Consider the following 26,377-nt stretch of genomic DNA (forward strand, 5'->3'; position numbering starts at 1 on the left):
GAAACCACAAGCGTCACTTTTTGCTCCTCTGACATTGTGTTAGATGTAAATACAGTCGAGTTCGGTTATAACATAGCCCCTAGATGATTCGAGAAGTGTATGTAATAACCGACGTGTGTGTTATAAGGGAAGCGTTGAAATTAGCTTATGTAGCAATAGCATATATGCATTATGAGATTGTCAAGGACAAAACAAGCTTATGCAGCACGTAATTGGAATATAGCATGAATATAGTTTTTGTCTGATATCTGGAAAGTTTAGAAACTTATTAGAAAACGAAGATATACAACAACATGCAGACATTTTTGGAAATGTTAATGATTTTTATTTTCAGTTTATACTAACAGTTTTCTTCCTTTGATGTTGAAAATATTGTACAATTTAAAAATTCAAAAAAAAAATCCCATTGACGTTTATGAATTTTATAAACACGTCACACCAATCAATAATACACTTGAATTTGCAGAGCTTTTCAACAGTGACTGAGTTGATTTGCAACAATTGTTCTTTCATCACCGCCACCAATGAAAAAATCACAGGGTAATAAAAGCAAGTAAAAATTCAATAATTCGAAAAACACAGAAGACATATTTTTGCACAGAAAGACAGGATTTTATTAAATGTCAAAAATATTATTGTAAAAACTACAGGTGACGCCAAAGTTCATTAGTTGTAATATCTGTTCATGAGAAATGTAACTATTCTAGCCGTGTAATTTCTCGTTTATTGAACAAATTCAGGGCTTTTTGTGAGAAAACGTCAAGATATCACCCGCATGCAATGAATGTTGCACATAAAAGGCTGTTTTTGACTATATTTTTTTAGGGGTTTCTTTTTGCAGTATGTTATATCCGTATTATTTTCTTGGTTAAGGAGGTTCGTGCACGCAAATTCTGCAAAAACTAATTTTCGACTTTCAATTTTCAAATACTACGAGATGTTTTTCGTCTAACCGTGCTCAAGGCTTAGTTCTACGTGAACTAAAACTATTTTAAAATTATTTTAATATAAACTCCTGGCAGGCTTGTACTGTACATGCCGTTTTCCACTAAACTGCTCTTTTATTAAAACTAAGTTTTTTGTCAGATAAGGAACATTTGTTTTCAAACGCCACTCATTCAATTGCCTTGAAACTCTGTGTGCATTTTAACACTAACGGTGTTACATATTTAACAAGCGAATTTTTTAATCAAAATTATTTTTTTGAAAATTATGGAACAAAATATGGGTAAATTTTGATGATTTTTAAAAAAAGTTGCATGTTGTTGCGAAATTGAAATTCTGTTCTATCCACGGTTTATGTTATATCCGGGTCATATTATAAGTGTACTCGACTGGAACTTTTGGAAATTTCGGAAAAAGTTTAGTCTTATTTTTCGAAAATAATTTGAAAAATAAGGTTAAATTAGGAGAATGTAGAGATTACCGCAATGTTAGCTTTCAACTAAGTACTTTTAAGTACTTTAGCATTTACCTGTAATACGGTAATACGGCCGGTTTTCTTTTAATGCGAAATTTTTGATTTGAAGTGTGTGTGTGTGTTTATTTTTTTATAATATGAACGAATATTAAATTTTTCATTTGAATTTCGTTATTGCGAATAAATACGAAATTTCTGATTTAAATTTTTTTTTTTTGCGCAAATTACTTATCTTTAGTGATCACGACGCTTGCTACTACGCATAATCGCAGATAAAAATAGTAAATTGTTTGAGGTTTATCAAACGTATTAAAATGTTCGGCGATTATGCATAGTAACGATTTAATGCATAATGGACCGGGTTTATCATATTTCCATAGCATATATGCTGAATAGTACTGCGCGACTAGGTGTTTATGTCGATACTGATTTTTGGAAAAATTTCCATCTCTGCCTGTTGTAGATGCTTCTATTTATGGTAGAATTCGTCCTGCATCCGAGGGACCCGGCTTCGAGTCCCGGTAGAGGCAGAGATGAAAGTTTTTGAAAAACCTGTACCTCTACAGTTTTCACTATATCTTGATTCAAATTATTGTTTTCCATTTTTAATGCATCGATTATTTTATGTGATTGACTCCTAAAACTGATTTACAGGTTACGCATAAATTACAGCCGATCCCTGTTCAGCACTCCATCCAGGTTCACGGGAGAAGTTCCGGATCCCCTCCATCCATCACGTTGACAAGCAATCACGGCTGCAATAAATCGATATCGGCATTTACATGAATTAGATATAGTTGCAAATGACTGTTTCGAAATAGAAATTACAAAAGGAAAACACAGGAATATATTCGTCATATTATTAACCACCATTCCTATCATTCACTGAGATAGCACAGCTCAACTGGACGGAGATCATTCATATTTTGGAGCACGTATACAACTTGCACTAAGCTTTTCTAGACGCTGACTTGACTATAAATACTGATTTCCACTGACACAACGCTTCAAGCTGAATGGTAATACCCTACCGGGGTAAAATGAAAAATTACCGGCACGCTCATGACCAAGTATCTTATCACGTGACTTCACGAAACGTATGACAAGAAAGACGTATACACGATGAAATATTCCACTGACTTCATCTCGGATAAACAGGCAGGTGATACGTTATGGTAAGAAATACAGATATTTCCCCAAAAAAGATAGAAAATAATAGAAAATAAACATAAACGGATACATTGTATGTTCAGGGAATTTGATTTCGAACATAAAATACAATTCTTCTATCCATATTTTCCATATTTCATACGTAAATAAATCTATTTGTTCAAATGCATAGAAACATGTCATCAATTTTACATCAGTTTTCATTTTATGCACCGTGTGTATGTACATATTTATTTAGACTATTTCAACTTTATATTTTGAATTATTTTCCGATTTGATAAAGTTTTATAGATATTGATGATTGTATTTTGATTTGTTTTTGTTATTTAAAAATAATTTAAATGGATTTCTATGACATGATGCGGATCTCCACTTGTTAATGCAAGATATACAGAAAACTGGATGTTGTGAAGATATTTATCTTTTTTGAGATGTTGTGTTTTTTTTTTAAGGAAGGAAAAAATCTCGTGTTAGCTTATAAACAATCCTTACATTTCTAGCTATATTGCAGAAATTTAGCGCATTGTGATTGGACATAATGAGTGACGAACCATTACGTCATTCCTGGTGGAAATTTTTCATGTCGACGTTTAACAGTAAATACATTTAATTGTGCGGGAAGCCAACATCCACCGTTGGAGTAATGGTTACATTCCGAGATTCACGTACAGAAGGTTGTGTGTTCGATTCGGTTTAAAAACAATCCGACTTTTTTTCCAATCTTTGCTGTCATTTATTGATTTACTCAAAACTGTCTTCACTTTTGTTTCTAATTTAATAAAATGTGGTTCACGTGCATTGGCGTACGCGAAGTGGGAGGGGGGTTGGGGTTCTAACCCCCCCCCCCCCTCTTGTGAAGGAAAAAAAACGGAACCCCCTTGAGAAAATTCTGCGTACGCCTATGTTCACGCGCATCGAAAAGACAATAATAACGGTTCGCGAAGCTGTTCCCAGTTATGATTTACTGATTCAATAAAAAAAAATGCTTTCATTTTCGTCTATGAACTTTGAAATCCAATGTTTCGTCCAAAACTCTGCCTCTCGTGACGGGTCTTACTAGTTTTTTTTTTGCTCGCAGTAACCAATCACCGGCGTGATAGTGCTCCCTGTGTTACTAAGAGAGTAGGGATTCTAAGAGATGGGGATCGGGACGCCTCCCGGTAGAGGCAGATATTACTTTTTCTCCTTCCTTAAAAAAATCACCATCTCAAAAAAAATAAATATATCATCACAACATCCAGTTTTCTATATATCTGGCATAAATAAAATTCATCTTTACAAAATCGTACCTTTCCACAATCCCAGCAATGTCCCGCGAGAGATCGACGTGATGACTATCAAATTATATAACAATACCATTTTGCACAATGATCTCTGTAACCAGCGTTATGAGCTCTCTAGTAGTTAATGCGATTAAATATCATTTTATATTCAACAAAAGAGCACCAACTCACAAATTTCGACATGACAGCACGTATCTAGACGATGAATAACCCAAATATGTTGTGTTTGCGCTTGGTTCCAGTATTACAATGGTTTGTTTTGAACAGCCGCTCTTTATTCGAACGGCTTTTATTAAATGCTTGTTGATCCTTACAAATCAATAAATACAAAAAGTAACTGTTATAAACATTGCTCAGGATGATATTGTACCAATTTTCCTGGCAATGAATGTTCCGTGATGAGTTTACGGATAACATGTACGTGATTAGAGTCTATTTCTTATCTATTGATTACTCATTTATTTCCCATATTTCATTCTATTGTGGATTTAGTAACAAACATAAGTATCTTCGCTGGGGGGGAAGTGCGTTTAGTTATACGTTTAAAAATTGAAATGAGTTGGCATCTACTAAACCGTACCTGCATCTCGTGCAAATTCCTCTAACGAAATGGTACATACCGGAATGTACGTGTATATGTGGTGGGTCTGACTTGAGGTTTGTTTCTGTATAATGCTTAATGTGTGTAGTGAAGTGAAATGATTGAATAATTGTACCGTTGTAGGCCTGTGACTCTCTTATGATAGACTGTTTAACGGTGAGATCGGATCGTACTTGCGTCTCGAGGAATAGTTTACACCAGAAATCAATTCCAGCCGACCGACACTATGGCGGTGGTGGGGTTCGAACCACTATACCACCTATAGAAGAAAACCACCGCACGAAGCTCGTGACGTCACTACTTAGCCACACATGCACCTCGTCCATATTCCTCTGCGAAACTTCTAACGATTGATGCATGTTGGATTGTGTGTGCACCCGACGTGAAGTTTTGTTTCTGTGTAATGCTAGTTATGTGCAGTGCTGCCATCAACGTTTCTCACTATGACTGAAGTGTAACGATTGCATGATTTTATCGTCTTAGGCCTGTTGCTCTTTGTGGCGAGTTTTTTTTTAACGGGAAGATCTCAGCTCACATTCACGCCTTGAAGTTGGGCACACTCGTGACGTCACTGAAGATAGCAGGCCATTTCACCTAGTGCCATTGGATAGAGGAGGCCGACGTGTGCGATATCTTTACCCCTTTTTGTATTATATTCAATGCACTATGCCGCTGTGCGGTCGTGTGGGCATCGTGCTGGCCTCTCGTCCTGAAGATCCAGGTTCGAACCTGGTGATCGTTCGGTGGTGGTCGGCGGAAGTTGGTTTTCTTTGGTTTTAATTATGTTGCTAAATGCTTAATAATTAGATTCTGACTACGCAGTTCTGGGTTCGAATCCCGGTTCGATCATAGATGTCTACTAACACTAACAAATTCCCTGGACAGATCGTAAGGATCTCTTGGGTATACGTGCTGATCATATATTTGAAAAAAAAATGTTGTCCATTGCTAAATAAGTCTTTTGCTAAATGTTAAATAAATCTGTTGCTAAATGTGCTAATTAATTCGGTTGCTAAAGGTTAAGTAATTCCATTCCTAAATGCTGAATAATTCTGCTGCTTAACATTAAACGATTCTGTTGCTAATTGCTAAATAATTCTGTTGCTAATTGCTAAATAATTCTGTTGCTAATTGCTAAATAATTCTGTTGCTAAATTGTAAATACTTCTGTTGCAAAATGCCAAATAATTCTGTTGCTAAACGCCGAATTATATTGATAAATGTTAAATTCTACTGATAAATGCTCAAGCCTATTGCTAAATGCTAAATAATTCTTTTGCCAAATGACAAATAAATCTATTGCTAAATGCTAAATAATTATGTTGCTAAATGCTTCTGTTGCTAAATGCTTCTGTTGCTAAATGCTAAATATTTCAGTTACTAAATGTTAAATAACTCTGTTGATAAATAATTATGTTGCTACATGCTAAATACTTCTGTTGCTAAATGGTAAATAATTCGGTTGCTAAATTATTATGTTTCAAAACGCCGAATTCTATTGATAAATGCCAAATAACTTCGTTGCTAAACGCCGAATTATATGGCTAAATGTTAAATTCCATTGATAAATGCTAAATTCTATTACTAAATGCTGAATTTTATAATTAAATTCTATATATTAGTGACTGCTATTTTTTAAACTTCTCCCATTCCGGAAACTTCGACTTAATAGAGGAAAACTTCGAGTTAAGCAAAAAATTTTAACTCTAAAAATATACAGAAAAAGTTCTGGGGCCGAGTGAAAACTTCGACTTAAACAATACATTCGAGTTATCGGAGTCCGACTTATCACGAATTCACTGTAAACCAATATACCATCAACCTTAGGCCTTTATTATTATTATTATTATTTTATTTTTCCGCCATCGTCAGGAAAGAGATGGCGCTGGACACCGGAATAAAGATCCCGCTACCAAACCTGGGATTTACTCGTTCTGAATCATTTCGAGCACTTGGTCCAGAGGGGAAATAACGTTCAGAGAATGAGGATCTCTCTCTGAATCTCTCTCTCTCTCTCTCTCTCTCTGTGTGTGTCTGAGTCTGTCACCGTGTTAGTCTACGTCTAAAAGAGAAAAAAAAAATACATTTCAATAGGAGAGGTTACAATACGCGCCTCATTAATTCATCGTACAATAAATTTCTCTATTTAAAAGAATGGATTTTCTTACTAAAATTTTTCGAGACGTGATATGATGGGAAAAAAAATCATGTGGAAAACTTTCCCGAATCGAAACAAAATCATGTATTAATATTTGGAAAATGCTTTGAGGGAAGTTCCATGATCAAGGTAAGTGTGTGGATTCATTTTTGTTTTTTTATTTCTGACAAAAATACGCAGCTATCTCGTGTATTTTTGTATTGTGTAATTGCTGGTGCTATATGCCGAAAGCTATATAATATCATTGGTATGAAAATGATTTGAATATAATTGTGAGAAATGGTGGAATTTCGAGTTGTGGATTAGCTCTACACAAAAAAAAATATATTGTGCTTTTTGGTCGTAGTGGAAAAATTGGGGATAACTAATAATGATTTCACATACTTTAGCACTAAAAAGTAATTTACACGTGATATATTAGGACTCTAGATACGAATTTTAGTTTTCAGTTCCTCAAATTTTAATTGAAAATTTATTTGAAATTGCTATGTATCTGAATTTTGCTCTAGAATTCATATAAAATAAATTCCTTCCATAATTTAGATAAATGATCTTAAAAGTAATTTATAATTAAATATATATATTTAAAAGACTTATGGCTTCGAAAATGTTGCAAGAAAATGATATTCCCATTATATTAAATGATACTGGTTTGAATTAAATATGCAGATAAATGTTTTCCTCAATGGAGTTTCCGAATCCTCACTTGTTTTCAATATTAAAATTTCAGAAATATATTAAGTATATTTGATCAAAAAATATATAACCTCCCTTATAATTCAATATATCTATTTCTTCTTTCTCTTCTCTTCCACGTGTAATATTATTACAATAATGAACAGTTAATGTAATAATTTTAAATAATTGATAAATATATTATTTTTATTCTCACTTTTTGAGTGACAACAAAATAACTGTCGAAATTCCTTTCAAATGGGAAATTAGAAACATTTGTTAATATGAAATTAAGAACTGAATATCTAAATGTTTAATGAAAATTTTAATGTTTTTAATATTGAAAATTTACATAATTATCCGGCGTTTATCTCAGTTTTTAATTCCATACGAATCAGACTTTATTTTCTATATGGATAAGAGTGCAATTGTTTTCTGTTCTGGGGCCAGTTGTGATAGAATTTCTGTCCGACTACTTGAGAACATTCATTTTATATTTCTACGCTGTTCGTATGCTTAGTGAGTGACTTTGGAATATTAAAATAGAAATGATTGAGAAATTCATTTATTTAATAAAACCTTGTTATCTTGACCCTCTGATATAGTGTCGAAATTCTGTGTACCATACTCATTTACATAATTTGATGAACATCAATGTTCATCAAATTATAATGGGTTTCCAGTGACATATTTTTAAGCGATTTTTGCTTTCAGTTTTTCGGAAAATTCGGGGAATTTAATTTCCACCATATTGATGAAATGCATCCCCGTCTTATATATAAATATCTACGGCAATAAAAACTGAATTATTTTAATGGTTGCCGATCTTTGTTCAGTTACCATCGCATCACTACAGGGTTTGGATTCCTAAACTTTGTGTATTCATGCATTATTTATCTTTGCGAACTTTGTCTTGTTTGGAGGAACTTCTGAAATTCACGTTGGAATCATTTTTGCCGATTTTTTGATCAAATAGTTTCGAAATTATTTTTTGCATATCTCTATACGACGATATCTGGTGATTTATATATTCCTACCTCATTAAATTACGGTAAATTGATAATGTCATAGTTGATTATGCGTATATTTTGAAGCAAAATATTAAAACTTTAACGTCGTTTTCAATCGTGAAAATATATTTCGATTGGAGAATGCAAGATTTTCAGTGACGTAGAAGTCAAAACACTACATCCTACTACATCCTACTTACAACTACTATTAAGAGAGATCCATACTTATTAATAAATTATTAATGTTTTTTATCTGCTTTTTATCGAAGTTTTACGTTTCATACGGCGCAGACCCCTATATTCTGCTTTTGATGTCAAATCAGAGCATATTGATTTGCCATATTGTTTTGCTCAGACTCTATATATTTTTATAACTTTCTATCTCTCTCTCTCTCTCCCACTTTTGGAAAAGATTAATTTTTTTCCTCAAGTTTGACATATTTAGTGAATGAAGTTTAATTTAAAATATAAATATAAAATTGGACTTTGTTATTTTTCAATAAAACTCGGTTGTCTAGACTCCTGATTTTTATTTCTATAATTTCTGAATTTCACCTATTCCCATAGAGAATAATTTTTTTGAACATTCGGCGCTTTCAACGCCAGCGAAATGCTACCTCAAATATAACACAGGACACGCATTTCAGTAATTTCTACTTTCATTTTTTTAGCGTGTTTCGAATAAATTTTTATAATTTTCAAGTTCACCCACACTAATGAATATTGCACTTAGGCCTTTCATATTAATGCATATGTGGCAATTAAAACTAAATTCTTTACAATGTTGCCAGTCATTTTTCAGTCTTCATGAATAGTTTCTGGAAGTCGTGATTCTCGTGTGCGTCAATACAGAGACGTGAATCATAAACTCTGTTTATTACAGGCATTATTCATACCTTTGGAATTTTTCTTTGTAAAATGAACATTTTAAGGCATACGCACGATAACAAGCTATCATTCTTGTTGATGGTGACTTGAATTCAAATTTCGAATTTTTTCTTGGCATTTCTATATGCGATGATCATATTCTTGTTTATTTCTACCTCATTTAAATTAGTGTGTAATAACGATTGCATTGATGTATCTGATAATATATGTAACTGAGAAAAATATTTTAACAAACCTCAACGTCCGTTGGTTTCAACAATATATCGGTTATTACGACAAAGTTTTACGGTCTCATAAATATTGCAAAAACCGAGTAACCATACCGTAAAACCATATGACGGCACATGTTGTGGTATTTTTATGAATTGTAGTATATTTTATCCTGTATATATATTTTTTTTTAGTTTTTACAAATTCATTTTTATTTGGGTTGTTGCATTTTAGAAATATGTGAAATCCATATTTGTTATGAGAATTTTTTTTCTCAGCTACCTCGTTGGGCATTGTCTGTTGTGGTTTCGTATTTGTATTTATACTTCACTGTATTAGAATACATTATGTTCCTGGTTATACCTATTTGGTGGTGGTTGCTATTCGTCGCAGATGTGTGACATTAGATTCTTCGATTATGTATTGATGGAAGACAATATGTATGAAACCCAAAAATTTTGATTTCGCGCGCAATTCTCATTGACGAGCGGCTTAGGTTTACTGAACATTATTCAGCCGTGATCAAAAAAATCGAACAGATGATCGGTTTCATTCTGAAAGAGGCTTATTCTCGTTCTCTTAAAGTGATCCTTCCCCTTTTCCGGGACTTAGTTCGTCTTGGACTGGAGTAGGTCTATGCCATAAAGTTCTGGGTACCATACCTCCAGAGGGACATAGACTTGGTTGACCGTGTTCAGAGAAGTGTTACGCGTTGCTCTTGCTGGCATACAAAGTCTTCTATGAAGAAAGACTTGATTTCATGAATACAGTAGAACACCCATTGAACCAAAACTTTTTTTGCTAATGGAGAGGTATGATATACAGCAGCACCTCGTATATACGACTTCCACATTTATGCGACGTTATTCTTCGATCGTAATTGGTTTCTATACTATATGTCACTATCTCTCAAATGATACACCGGTGGTTATGCATAATAGAACATCGTCTCGGTGTGTGTGAAGAAAAATCAATAAAATTCCTCTACATTTATAAATTTTACTGGTAATAATGCATAATTCTCAAATGAGGTTGGAAAGTCTGATAAATATGGAAAAACAATGTCTTCTCTTCATTATATAAACCAATTAATGATTTTTACCTGTACATGTTACGTGCACTACACGTATTTTGGAATAAAAATCAAGTTTAAATAAGTGTGATAAGGATAAAAAACATTCATAACAATATTATCAGTCCTGTAATGTTGGCTTTCTTCTCAAGGATCAACAAACACAATCTCAACATTACCATTCGAATTCGTCATCATGGACCATAGTTATGCTCAGTTAATTAAATAATTAATTGACGATTTATAATATTTACCAATACTAGCTTGGGATTAAGCATAATCTTGTTTATTAATTCTCGGTCCATGATCAAAACTTAATAAATTAGGGATTGGAAAAAAATAGCTTGATATTATTAGTTATATTTACATACAAATTAAAAAATATGTAGATATATATATATATCTATCTTGACTGCCATAATTTTGAACGCATCATTAAATAATGACAATTTTGAAACCCTAAAATTATAACTACATTGAAACAAAAAAACGATTTTAAATAAAGAAGAGATAAATTGAAATTTTCTTGGAATTAAATTGCAGAAGAAAACGAAGGAAAACGATTTTAATTAAATGCATTTAAATTCCAAAAAATATCATGAAATATATACTCATTCCCGAATAAAACATCTCTTTAATTACAAAAAATACTAAATTATTCCGACATTTTTTCCCTGTATTAATTTTCATTTTAAACTAAAAAATAATTACATAAAACCCCATTATGAAAGAAGGTGGTGTTTTTTGGGACAATAATATTGAGAGAGAATGATTCTTCAAGAATTTCTTCATTATTCTTAGAAAAGTATTTAATTGTAATTTAGGATTGTCTATCATCACTTCATATAATTGGAGGAGAAAAGTTAACGAGATGTTATTAAGGATGAATTAAATGTGATTTATAAATATTCGTATAAATTATTTCATCTCAATATTCCTTCTTGCAATTGATTTTTGTCCATTCATATCGAATAATAATAAAAAACCATTAATTATTTTTTACAACTATTTTTTATAAATATCACACCCTGTATAATTTTTGAAGCTGATTTTACATTAATGATTTGAATCGATTGAAAATTATAATGACGTAATAATATACGTTTATTTTGTCTTACATTTTTATCTTTTTGCCGTATAAATCTCACTGAATCCGGGTAATTCTTGTATTTCTGAGAGAGAAATCAGAGAAAATCTCATTATTTGTATTAAACCAGAATGTTTTCGTTCTACTGATACTCGAATTCTGCTAAATGAATGATTCCAGTTCCCTTAACATTGGCTAATTCTAGTACTGATCACATTAAAAATTGAAACGAACCAATTTTATATGATATTCTTCCGGTCCAATTCACATCTTTTACTGAATGCGATGGTCAGTGATGCGATTTTATATCTTCGTTGTTCTACCTTTTTTCGTATTATAAGCATAACAATGTTAAGTGGTATATAATTATTAAAAAAATAGGTTTTTTGTTGAGGGAGACAATAATTTTGAAATTGATTCTTTACTAATCTCTTAATTATCCTTGGAAAAATACTTAATTGTTATTTAGGACTGTATAGCACTTGATGTAGTTGAAGAAAAAAGTTAATGAGGTGTTATTACGAATCAATTGAATGTATTTTTCAAGTATTTTTATGATTTTTTCACTTCAAATATTCCATCTCACAATTTATTTTTGTTCATTCATATAGAATAATAGTAAAATTCATTAATTATTTTCGAAAAATGGTCATTATATTTTATAAATATCAAGTCCAGGAGAATTTTGTGAAGCTGATTTACATTAATGATTGAAACAGATTCAAAATTATCAAGAGGTTATTAAATACTACAGTATTATTGTCCGATATTTTTATTTCTCACCGTAATGACTGCCGTAAGATCTTATTTTACGTAAGAGAAATCAGATAATCAGAAATATTTTCATATTTGAACTCAACCAGAATGTCTTCGGGCTACTGATGCTGGAATTCTCCTATAAATAAATTATTCTGGTTCTCTTAACATATTGGCTCTTTGTGGAATTGATCCCGGTTCAATTATTCTCATTCACATCGTTTATTGAATATGATGGGCAGAGAGAGTGATGCGATTCTATGTCTTCGTTATTCTATCGTTTTGATAACATAAGCATAACAATGTTGACTAATATAAAATGATATAAGATAAATGTTTTTGTAGGGCACAATAACTTTTTAATCGATTTTTCAAGAATCTCTTCATTATTCTTAGAAAAATAATCATAATTTAAGGATTGCATATCACTTGATATATAATTCTACGAAACAATTGGATGCGTCAGCTCTAATCATTCGGAAATATTTGTATCAATTATTTCATCTCCATCCGATATTCTGTCTTCTAATTGATTTTCGCGTTTATTCTTATTGAATAATAATATACCCATTAATTATTTTGAAAAATGACTTATCTTTCTTTTAAAATAAATACGTCAAATCGGGGAGATTTCAGGAAAAAAAATGAGACTGATTCACGCGAATGATTGAAATTGATTCCAAATTATCAAGAAGTTATTGAATAATATACGCTTATTGTCGAATATTTTTATTTTTCATCGTAACAATTGCCGTGAAATTCCTATTAATTTTGGATAAGTCTTGTGTTTCTCTCTGAGAAAGAAATCACAGATAATCTCATTATTTCGAGCTAAACCAGAATGTATCCTTACTACTGACTGTGGAATTATCCTAAATAAATGATTCTCTTAACATTGGCTATTTCTAGCATTGATCCCAATAAAAATTTAAAATAAATCAATTTTATATGATTCTTCCGGTTCAGTTATTCCCATTCTCATATTTTATTGAATGTCATTACAGTGGCATGATTTTACATCTTCGTTATATATTCTATCCTTGTGCTATCACAAGCATAACAATGTTAATTGATATATAATTATTCAAAAAATGTGCTTTGTAGGACAATAATTTTAAAACTGTTTTTTCAAGAATCTAATCAATATCTTGGGAAAAATAAATGAACTTAATTATAATTTAGGATTGTATACCACTTAATATAACCCTTTTGGACAGTAATGCCACAAATGTGTGACTTCATTTTTCTCACTGTAGAATTTTTTTCTTTTGACCTCATGGAGTTAAACCCTAACCAAAAGAATTGTGTAATTTTTGAGTCGGAAATATGGTGTTTATAAACTTTGGTGGTTTCCATCAGGGGGCAGCACTTGAAGTTTTAAGGAAGACTTCAAGGAGAAAGTGCCTCCGGGAAAAGTGTGATTTATTACATAAACTGCAGATTGTATCACAAAAAAAATTGTATGTGAAGATTAATATACCATGCATCATTATGTTCAAAAGTTAATTGTTTACTCGCAAAAAGGAATGAAAAATTGAAAATTTGAAAGAATAAAAAGAATGTTTATTGACATTTATGTTTTTAATGCATTTTTGGGAATCAAAAATGGAAAAACATTTTGAAGATTCGAAAAAAAAATGAATGTTCGGGTTTGAAGGAGATAACTGGACAAGAAAAAAGTTGATGAGAAGTAATTACGAATCAATTGAATGCATAAACTTTAGTCATTTTTACCGTCAGAGCGTTCCCATCGTCCACAGACGATGAGCATAGTAGACTGCTCAATCATCCTGTGATGATTCTGGTTTTTTTCTACATGAAATTCTTTAAATTACGTATATACAGGTTGATTATAAAAAAACTATCCCGACATATGGGCCCCTAACTATCATACCATTCACAGACACTGAATGAAATTTTGGCATAAGGTATTTTGATGTATGCGCTCAAGAATGATATGGAAAACAACAGTGTCACTCTAACAGTTACGGTTACAGTGACAAAATTTCGAAAATATCAAATGGCAACACCAAGTTTTTTGTATTGGAATGTGATCTCCATTGTGAAAAACCCTAAATAGCGTTCGAACGGCAACTGTAGCATGAAAATCACCGGCGGTAGATAGGCTAAAAGTGAGGACAACCAATAAGGACAGAGAAGCAGCATAAAATAAAGCATTTTATTGTGTTTCACAAATTTTCCACATGACCTTGTGGAGGACTAATCAGGCTGGGATCTCAGCCGAATGAAATGAACATTAATGCTCTGGTGCAGGGCAAAGTCCTTTTTACTTTTTCCTTGCCTAGCTCCGGGGATTTTCGTGCTACAGGTGCCATTCCAACGCTACTTAGTGTTTTTCAGTATGGAGATCACATTCCAATACAAAAAACTTGGTGTTGCCATTTGATATTTTCGAAATTTTCTCATTGTAACCGTAACTGTTAGAGTGACACTGTTGTTTTCCATATCATTCTTGAGCGCATACCTCAAAATACCTTATGCCAAAATTTCATTCAGTTTCTGTGAATGGTATGATAGTTAGGGGCCCATATGTCGGGATAGTTTTTTTATAATCACCCCGTATTCGAATTCTTTTATATTGTCTCTATTCCGTGGTAGGTTTTCTTGTATTATGTATAATGGGATGTATATCGGGTTGAGTAGTGGTAGAGTGTCAGGCTTCAATCTCCAATGTGTAGGTGAATATGGGTAACAACCCTGATTTTGCGTTTGTATCACACTTTCTTGTGATTGTATTCAATTTGCAATGTTTGAGTTTGATAGCTATTTATGTTTCATGAAAGAAAACGGAAAAAATGTAATTTTTTTTTTACTCCCGTAAAGAGAAACATTTTTTCTGAACGTTTCGGACTATTCCCGCAACCAAAGGGTTAAATACCCGCATCACTTATTTTCAAATCAAATCAAATTTATTCATTTTCACAGATTTAAAATTAGTTTTGTAATACGTATTTATCATCCAGAGTCTGTGATGCCTGTACCGATGATTGAAAATTTACATTAAAAAATCTCTATTAATTAATTGAAAAAAGTCTATTATCTTCATTAGATACGTCAAATCGGATATCGTATAGAGAAAAGTGAATCTGGATTCACAGAAAATATTGAAATTTATTCAAAATTAGCAAGAGATTATTGAATAATATACACTTATTTTTGATTATTTTTATTTTCTGCCGTAATGTTAGCGTCAAAAATCTTATTAAATCTAGATAAGTCTTATTTCTCTGAGATATAAATCGGAGATAATCTTATTATTTGAATTGAACCAGAATACATTTTTGCTACTGAATTCGTCCAGGTGACTGGAATTCCCATAAATAAATGATTCTGGTTCTCTAAACATCGGCTATTTCTAGTATTGATCACATTAAAAATGGATAAAGGACCAATTCTTCTTATATGAATCATCCGCTTCAATTATTCTCGCTCGCTTCTTTTATTGAACGTGATTGGCAGTAATGCGATTTTATACATCATCGTTATTCTATCCTATTTGTATAAATGTAAACTGATTATTGCCTGAATGCGTAATATGAATATTATTGCGTAATCATTCGATATTATTATGAGCATTGGAAGAAAACAGTTGCAGTAATTTCTGGAAGAAGAGACATGTTTAAAAATTCTAGCTGCACAGTATGCGACGCTTGTGAGCAATTTCTTGTTCGAAAAATTTTCCGCGATAATATTTTGATATATTAATATTGTTAATATTAATTAAACACTACTAGTCAAAAGAGAAAAGTTTATCACTCTAACATTTTGTTGATGTATATTATTTTAACTATTCTTTATTTTAATATAACTATTATTATCAAATGCTTTGCATTATTGAAATTATATTGTTATTATTTTATGGTAAGTAAGAAAAGATTTCTGAGCTTCAATTATGAAAATATAAAAATAACTCTGTCTGGAGTTATAGCTAGTGAAGGACAAGTTTATATTTGATTGTCCAGGGTTCATCCAAAACATGGGGGCGGGGAATACAAAAATATTTGCTCCGGGTGCGTTTTTTTCTCTAGTTGTTGGCCAAAGAGACCCAGGGCTCAAAATCCAACCGTTGGGTCGGGGTGGTAATTTATTGAAGGAATTCTGGAGTTATTTATTTGATTTATTATGTTGTTTTCATCGATTTTGGGAATGTTCCTCTCATTATATATTACTACATTTTCATCAATTTTTAAATTATTTCTATTATTCATTCTGAATTACCATAGGTGCATGAAATGCTTCTACCATTAATTCTGTATTTTCATCCATTCTGAAACTATTCCTTCGATCAATTCTGAAATTGATTGCATCGAAATTCCACCAGTTCCGAATTTTCACCAACTCTGAAACTTCCCTTCATTTACTCTGAATTGTCATCAGTTCCGAAACTATTCCTGTCATTAATTTTGGAGATATGCATTGATTCTCGAATTATTTCTTCCATTTTGAATTTTCTTGATTGTAGAAATTATTTATTCAGTTATCAATTTTCATAGGTTAACTTGACCTAAATCAGAAATCTTTTTTTTCCATCAATTCTGAAATTTTGCCAAAAACGGAATTATTTATTTCGTCAATTATGGAATTATTTATTTCGTCAATTATGCAATTATTTCTTCGATTAATTTTAAATTTATCAGGTGCTGAATATACTTCTTTCGATATCCTATAACATAGTTTCCAAACCTTTACTGTCCCATCTCGCCCCTTCTTCAGAAATTTTTTTCTCCCCAGCGCCCCACAACGCAATCTAACCCATAGAATCCTATGCTATACCCATAGAATCTTATGCTATAATCCATAGATTCCTATGCTATACCCGTAGCTCCTACCGCTTCCCTGGAACATTCCATCGCCCCCAGGGGGCGTTAACACCCACGTTGGGAATCACTGTCCTATAATAACTGTACTTTTTAAATTATTTTCAATTCATTAATTCTACATTTTCATTAGTTCTCAGAATTCTTCTTTCACTAGGTCCTAATTTTCATTTGTTTTGGAGTTATTTCATCGATTTAAAATTTTCTTCATTACTCAACTTCCCACAATTCAAAATTTTGATAAATTTGCGTAATTGTACTACAATTTCTTATGGATATTCTTCAGAATTCTTGTATATCCCACACCCGGACTTTATTTTATACGATAAAACAATAAAAATTTTCCTTTTTCATTCGTTATAACAACGAAAAACAAATATGAACTTTAAAACAACTTCTAGCAAATAAAAACAATTAAATTTGCATTGTTACAAAAATTTGATGAAATTTGATCTTTTATTTAATGATTTTTATCTATTTTTATTAAATAAATAGATAAAAAAAATCATTTAATCATAAAATCATAATTTAATTTGATTGCTTTCGTCTTTTATTTGATTTTGGAAACAAAATAAAATTAAAAACTATTCTAAATTTATTCACGACCTCATTTCAATCATTTCCAATAACGATTTTTTTCCCGAAAAAAAAAATTTAAAACAATTTTCTTGAAAAACAAAATGTTTTTGAAGGAAAAAAAAAAAGCCTTTTGTAAAAAAAAAAATTCTAAAAATTTTTTTTTGCATATAAAAAATTGACATATGCAAATTATTTTTGATAAATATCGTTTTAGAAAGGAAAAGTTTGAGATGATATTGATGACTATTATTTTTTAAATATCCAAATATTGATCAGTGCATGCAGTTTCTTTGTCATGTTTATGATATGCTTTTCTTTACGTGAAATATTCTATCAGATAATTGCGTTCTTTCAAATCCCTGAATTTGATACGGAAAATGTAATAATAAGGCACAATTTTGATAAGCTTATTTTACTATTTATTTATTCAATATTGCTAGGCTGGCAGTCAGGCCAGAGGCCTATACAAGGAAACCTATGCGGTGGTGAAGTTTGACAGAGGAAGCGGTTGATGTTTCAAAATAGATCGGAAATTGTTGTATAATCAAATAATGTTTAATGGAGATGTTGTACTAAACGGTTATTGTGTGTTCTAGGAAAGGAAACTAAATTTGAACCAATCTGTGGATGGTTTTAATAAATTTCACTAAATTTATCACTTTTACCCGCCATCATGCATAATAATTACCCAAGCGCCACTGGCGAGTTTGATAAAAACTGAAAAAAATATTAGTTTTTCAGGCGATTATGATATAATACCCAAGCGTCATTGGTAAGCATGATAAACTGTATTAAATCCACACATTGGCTGGATATTATGCATAACCCGCATTTCGTATTGGTAAATGTGACAGATCGGTATCATTGCCGTTACGAGATTCATTATTTAGCTGACCGTACTTATAAAACGTTCCCCTGAATCCTTATATGACAAAATCTGCAATCGGACCCTCGATATAGCGAACACCTAATTAACAAATTTGGCGAACGCTTCCCGATAAAATAAACTTCTATTTAACTAATTTTACGATTGCACCCCGATATAACGACTTACATTTAAAAACATTTTCTGATTCAACGAATTTGTATATAATCACCATTTTAGTCCTTAAATCATAAAATTCATAAGGGAAAGTTCGTTACATCGGGGTCCAAGTATTTTTATCAAACATATTTTACTCATCTGGGTATTTGTTTTCATATATTTCAAATTAACCAATGACACTATGGTATTTTAAGCATAATCACGGGTATAAACGATGAATATGTTTAAGACCGGTATTATGCTATAAAAGTTTCATTAAAATTATTTTATAAAACTTGAAAATATCCAATCGATTAGCGTATTGGTTACATCCGAGCGAATGTAACCAACAGGATTATTTGTTGTTTTATTCAACTTTTGTAAAAGATCTTTTATCGGACTTTTATTGTGTAAATCCCGGCTTAAAAATAAAAAGGATAAAATAAGTTTATAAGTATAAAGATATGAAAGTATGCATCAAAAATTAACAAGTTACGCTTGGGTATTATGTATAATCACCGGTAAAAGTAATAACTCGTCTTAGTGATAATCAAATTTAGCAACAACTACTTGGGTATTTTGCATAATAGCCGTTAAAGTGATAAATAAAAACGCTATATGCAACATGAACAAAAGGAAATTTCTACAAAAATGCGCCACTTATTTACCTGGCGGTCAAAAATTGAAAAATTTTTTATTGCATAAATCTCTCTCTCGTGGTTTCATTAATACATCGTGAACATTTGGCTGTATTCGGATAAGCAGTTTTTGAGAAATATTACTCAGAGTGCGCGGGAACTTTAATTATAATCACCCTGTTTAATCCAAAAACATAGAAAAGTATATGAAATGTACCGCGGGCGGGTTTTGGATGCTTACGGATAAATCTCATTCAGAAAAATCCAATGGTATCTCCCTGATGTGCATACGCCATCTGGATTTTGTATCATTATCATAACGAAATCACTCAAGATATACAGCAAGGGTGCTCAATCTTCACCAAAGTGCGAGCCACTTCACTGGTTCGAAAACCTGTCGTGGTATACCGTAGTCATCTGGAACAGCGCTGCAGGTCCATTGCGGGATCTGGCATTTCGCAGACGTTTGCAGCTGCGACGGAGATTCTTGCGACGATTTTTCAATTGTACCAAACACAATGTCCGCCATTTCGGATTTCGTAAACTATTGTATGCTCTCCGTACGCAATCGAATTTTAAACGACTAGCGCGACATTTCAACCGCAGCGCTGGCGAACAGCGCCCTCCAGCGGATAACAGCGCCGTCAAGCGTGCATAACTGTTAATGTTAAGAACTGAGCACTTGTTGTGAAACTTAACGTGCACACGTATTGTTCTCGTGTAAAGTATCGCTAAACAAAGCGTTTTTCCCACCCATTATTGGATTGTCATTTCTGCGTCTTCGTTTATCCTCCAGTTGATCAGGTTGGGCTTTCCGTGCAAAGGTTCCGGATTTCAATACATTCCTATGTGATTCTATTTTGTTCTTTTGTGTTTTCTACCTCCCCTAAAGGTTTGTGTGTGGGTGGAATAGAAGTCAGTGATTTACAGTTACATGAATATCTAGTTCTAATTCAACTTCATTAACGTGAATTATTACTTCAAGTTTTGGTTACTAGATCAGCCACATTGCCGTATCCAAGGATGATGCCACTCTCCCCTATCTATACGAAAATACGAAGGTTTTTATCAGTTGACTGTTGTGAAATGAATTTAGGAAAATGACAAAATTAAACTGCACATAGATTTTTAGAATATAGATATTCAAGAAATTTCCAGATATCTGATCCAGTTTTCCGGAATGCTGTTTTCTCTCGCTATTTCTCGGCATGCCTGCTAATTCGAGGGAACGCCACATACCAAAAAAAGACACAAAGGATTTCTCACAACGAAACAACAATTTTAAGCGGAAATGATTTTTATTGTACGTTTCAAATTGGATGATTGCGATGTATTTTGACGTCCCGTTCAAAAACAATGAGGATTTCCGTTGTTTTGAACTTGACCTATTATTAGACGGAGTCTCAAGTATATTATCAGTACATGAATAGAGCACAAATGACAATTGCATTTTCTGGTCATGTTTCACAGGCACTTACTCCTTTAAGGTTCCTCGTTAACTTTTGCCTAAAAAAATACCACAATCTCTTCAAGAATAGACTATATGAAATTCAAATATCACCAAAAACCATAGCGTATATATATATATAGCGTATATATAAGTAAGCAGATTTTCAGTCATTTTTGACCCACCCCCCTCCTTGTCAGCAAAAGTAAGCAAAACACTGACCACAGTGAGTATGTAGTGTAGTGTTTGATTTTTCAGTGCTGCAATCTATATTTTAGAAGTGAAGTGAGTGATGTGTTATGATTGAATTACATTTGTACTGTTTGTAGGTCTATTGCTCTCTGCGGTAAGACAAAAACGATCTTGCGAATGAAGTTGGGAACCGCAGAAAACCAATTTGAGCCGACCACCACTATGGCGACGGGGGGGGGGGGGGGGTTCGGACCCGGGACCTCCCTCACTATGACCACTCGCCCACCAACAGGGCGAGCTTAGTTAAAATGTGAATTTGATAACTTTATTTCTGGTGCCCCTTTTTTCCCTGGTGTCTTAAGCACGTGCTTATTTTGCTTAATGGTTAATCCGGCCCTGTGTGTGGGTCACGTACAAACTTAGTTCTATCGCGAGAAAGATATTGGCTACTTTATACCCAGTGTACAGCATACTGCATAGCTAATTGCAGGCACCGCAAATTACTAGCAAACCGTTTTAGCCATTTTTGACCCCCACCCCTTGTCAGCAAAATTTCGTCAGCAGCTTAGAATATTTCATATCTTCCAAAAGGGTTGGTTGATGACGTAAGCAACCTTCAACCCCTCCCCCCTTGTCATCAAAAGTCAGCAAATCCGAAACCCCCTCCCCTTCTCGATGCTGACGTAATACTTGAATGAACCCTTATGCTGTGCTTATTTTTGGGCTTTTATTTTTTGACGTTCTTTTTCTGACAGTCACACTTAAGCCCATTCATTGGACAGACCAATACGGTGTAATAAAATGTAAAAAAAAATAATAATTAACATTCGCATTATCAATAGTAAAAGAAAAATTGCAAAAAATAATATTTACGGTACTCCATAAAAGATTTCAAAAAATAAATAAATTCCATTCCCAATCCGTGTTGTTTTATTCATAAACAATTTCAGGTAATAAAAAAAAAGCCAAAAAATAGGAGAAAAGCATATAATCCAAGATATACAAGGAAACTTCTGTGGTATTTCCAGAAAAGTAGATATATATATACAAAATTCCTTCAAATGTTTTTCCAATAGTTTCAAGACGGAAAAAAGAAATGAATCCCAAATACCGTTCTTATATATTTTTATTTTTAGATTCCAAAAGAAATATTTGTACGAAACGTACGAAAAAAAAGAGACTAGAAAAGCATTGAGAATCGAAGTTATTATGAAAGAAAATAGTAATAATAAAGCACGTATATGGTATAGGACCGTAGGAAAATTAATTACTTTCGGAATTATTTTATTAAAGCAACGACTTTTGTTGGAAAAGAATAGGATGGTTGGATTTGTGGTGGGGGAAATAACTGTGTATCGTATTTGTCAGAGCTAGAATGTTATATTAATTTAGTTTTCGACCTCTGTATACGCCCGTGTATAACACACTAGGGTTTCTTCTTAGCGAAAAATTCTCCTTGTTTGAATGGCTTTTATGGAGTGCTTTCGAGCCGTGGAAATGAAAAAAAAACCCATATTTTATATTAAAAATTGTGTTTGTGAGTATATCTTCTTCATTGATCGATACTCACTAAATATGCTTTAATATAAATAATAAGAATAATATTATGCTAAATTTCTGGCAATCGATGGCGGTACATTTTTAGTACTGGCAGCAAATACAATTGGACATTGAAGGACCGGACGCACCCCGCTTCCCATCTCAAGGAGATATCAAAGCGTTCCCGAAAGATGGGTGCATCCGGAATTTTATGTCACTAGTCGTGTAGGCCGTACAACGACGAATCGATGTCATGTTTGCGTCACATGTCATGGTCCAAGTGTCCAAGTCAGCCAATGTTCGGACACCCAGATGTTTTAGCTCATTCTAGGCACACATTCCTGTTCCATAAGCATCCTACGTCTTAATTCTCCTGGGCAATTAGGAGATTTTCATCATTCCCGAAGCTACATCGGCTGGCTAGCTGGATTATGGGTGGCATTGATTCAGCTCATTAGCATGTTAAGTGTTTGTAGTTTCTCCAATGAAGTTCGCCGTTCAACGACGTATCAGTTTCGTGAATTTCCAGTACCCCTACGTGGCCGCAAGTTGTAGACTCTCCCTGGTATCAGCTTTACTGGTTTGGAAGGCTGAAATTCATCCTGCTTCTCCCGTAGTCCACCCTTCTTGTCGTGCAGCAAATATAGGTTACGGTCTAAAAATTGAATCAAATTTTGAATGCGCGAGAAGTTCATCGGAAGCAATACAATTGCTGGAAAAAACAGAGTAGTCAAAAGATAGATAAAAAATAGTAGTCAAAGATAATTGCTGGGAATTAAGAAGATCCTACCCGGATCTTCTTAATTCGGACTTTTTTTAATGTAATTTACTTCGCTCTTACAGTAAAACCTCGTTAAGTCGTCACTCTGATTAAGTCATCGTTTTTGTTCAGGCCTGTCCAGCTTTCATAGACAGCAATGTTATTAAACCCCCTCGTTTGCTCGTCGCTAATTTCGATTAACTCTTCACAATGAAAAAGTTTGAGAGAGAGGAACATACGATTTATATTTCTTCCTTTATAAAAAATAGCTTGTTTACAGCATTGCCATATGTTTTAAAGTCACCATAAAAGCATTATGTACCGAAACGGAACAGTTCTAGTAACGAAAATTACGCTGGGGAAGTTCATTTGCCGACTAAAGTTTTTGAAACATTAGGGACTGTTCGAGCTAGACCTGATTTCTGTGCATGGGCCCCCATTAATCTAGGACTTCAAATTTAAACAAATTATCTTTGTTTAAAAACCAGCCATTAGGACTTCTAATGTGCACTTTTCTCTGTTCAGGGCCCTCCACAAGTCCTTCAAAGTGGACCCTGTGTTCAAGATTACATTGTAGTTAGTATGTGAAAGATTGCCTTATAGTCAGTGCGTGAAAGATTATCGTGATAAATTTTACCAAGATTACATTGTAGTTGTTTCATGAACTACTGATAAAGAACTAAAACACTGAAACTAAATTTCATGTATATGGGGTAAAATTGATGTGCAGTAGTTCTGATGTGAAAAAAAGCTAACTATTCTAAATGTTGCTCTAATTAGTCTGAATTAAAAATTACTGTATAAATCAAAGTGTACCAGTACATTTTAACACAATAAGTTAAGTATTAAGAACTCTGAAAAAGTGAAACTTACACAGTTTTTCTTTTACAATCATTTATTAATATATATTGTAATTTTATTTCATATTTTAATAAATGTTATATTACTTTAATTTTATACGATTTTCACAATAAACATTGAAACTGACGGCACTCCGCTTAAGCCGTCATAATTTTCCGATAACATGACGTGAAGACTTTTCGAGGTTTTACTGTATTTCGAAAGTGCATATCCGCGTATAATGAGATATTTATCTAATAATTACCCTTTAGATTCAAAATGCAACACACATACGTAATTAATTTCGCAATATAATTCTACGGGGTGCACTAAGTGACACTGCAGCAACATTCTAATTGAATTTTTGAGCACAGGGTGTTCATATATAACTGTACAACCTATTGAAACGTGAATGACGCATCTGTGAGATCTACACGTTATTTGGATTTTTTTTTTTAATTAGAAGTATGCATCTAGGATCAACTGTTCGCCAGTAAAAGGGGGCAAGGGGAATTATAGAACCACACTGTATGTTATTTCAATAACTCGTCATTTTTTCAGATTTTCCTCACACAAGCTCACTATCAGTACCAATTCGGGCTGAAAGTAACTTACACTGCAGTGATAAAACGTACATGTATCATAAAATATTGATTCACCTACGATTTGTACGTTACTTCAATGCAATAAACAGTTGCGGCTTCAGAGTATTTGTGACAGTGGAGACCACATTGTTGTCATGAATATTTCAGAAAAAGCGATCCAATCGTGTATGAGAAAGATGACGATCTTGGCAAGAAAACGTCATTCTCGCAACAACGCCATTTTACGCATTAGCTGAACAGGACCAGTGCTGGGAGGTGTTATGAAAATGGGATCTGGTTAACATTTTTGAGTACAAGCACGTGAAATGGTAAGCTGGCCAGGTGTGGGCCTCAGACAAATCCCTTTGTCAAAAGGGGCCCAATACGCTCTTATAAAGGTATTCCTGTCTGTCAATTGGTTCCTCGAGCTCATAAAAGCGATCAAAGATACAGAGACTTATGAAAGACAATGGAAATGATGCTCGAATACCCCTCACATTCAAGTTATTTAGTCCATTGGAAACCTATTTACATGTCTGGGTATTAGAAATAACCGCTGTGGTGATCGAGTGGTCATAGTAACGGACTTGCATTGCGGGGACCCGAAATCGACCATGACTCCTGCTCTGTTCCCATAGGGGATATAAGCTACTTCACCAAATACCAGCTCTGGCCTATCCATATTGCAATATCACTATATTGTAATTTGCTATCATTAATGAGTTGGGTTGGAAATGAAGGGACAATCTATCGGTGGTCGCCACAAGGTCGCTAAGGAATCTTATGAATATTCAATATTATGTATATTTTTTCCTGCTAAAATCTATTAATTGAGACAGAGTGGCGGACCATGATCTCTGGTTAGGAGAAGAAGGAGGAGATATGACAGGTCTGAGCTAAAAAGAATGGGCTAGACTTGTTAGATACGTTTTCAACGGAAGACCTACCCATGCCTGCGGGATGATTTGAACATAGTTCTTACGAATAATATTTCTTCAGGTGAAATCCAATCTTGTACAAGAAGCATAGTGTATCCTGTTTTAAAAAAACGGAATTTTTTCAATCACTCCTTGAGCTCGTAAAAGTGATCAAAGATTCAGATACGCATAAAAGACATAGGAATGATATTCGAATGCGCCTCTCATTCAGGTAATTTAGTCTATTTGGACGCGGATTTTTTGTTTTTGTTTTGGGGGTCTCGGGAGAGACAGGACAACAACTTTCTAATTGGGTTTCTGAGCGCAGGGTGTGCTCATTTCAGTAAATGTACCACAACTTCCAACATGTATGACGTATCTGCATTCTACACGCTATTTGGATAATTTTCTTTTTATAATTGCGAGTATGCCTCTAGGATGATGTTTCCCAACGTGGGGCCCACGCTCCACAAGGGGGCAGTTTGACTTTTTTTGGTGCGGGGGCAATATGAGAATGATTTTTTGTGTTATGACTGGGAACTTTTCAGAACCCCTACCATTTTTTATATCAGTTCAAATTCGTACGTTTTAAACAATTTTCCTTCAAATGACTTTTAATTTTTCTCTCAATGTGTTCTTTGGAAGTGGTTTAATCAGAGACGCTTAACGTTTTGTGCTCCACGGACGAT

The 26,377-nt window shown here is 33.3% G+C and overlaps 1 pseudogene across 1 annotated transcript in view; it reads left to right on the top strand.

Annotated features, from left to right (window-relative positions):
• The first annotated feature begins 6,428 nt into the window (after positions 1–6,428).
• Positions 6,429–26,377, top strand: part of LOC149079116 (toll-like receptor Tollo pseudogene) — a 96,878-nt pseudogene continuing 76,929 nt past the window's right edge. The window contains exon 1 of the transcript XR_016193662.1: positions 6,429–6,761. The product of XR_016193662.1 is annotated as a toll-like receptor Tollo pseudogene (transcript). The remainder of the gene's footprint in view (positions 6,762–26,377) is intronic.

The sequence above is a fragment of the Pholcus phalangioides genome, unplaced genomic scaffold, assembly GCF_987345545.1.
Source record: "Pholcus phalangioides strain wild (caught in Gottingen) unplaced genomic scaffold, Ppha-v1.0 ptg000012l_1, whole genome shotgun sequence".
In the NCBI taxonomy this organism is placed as follows: Eukaryota; Metazoa; Arthropoda; class Arachnida; order Araneae; family Pholcidae; genus Pholcus; species Pholcus phalangioides.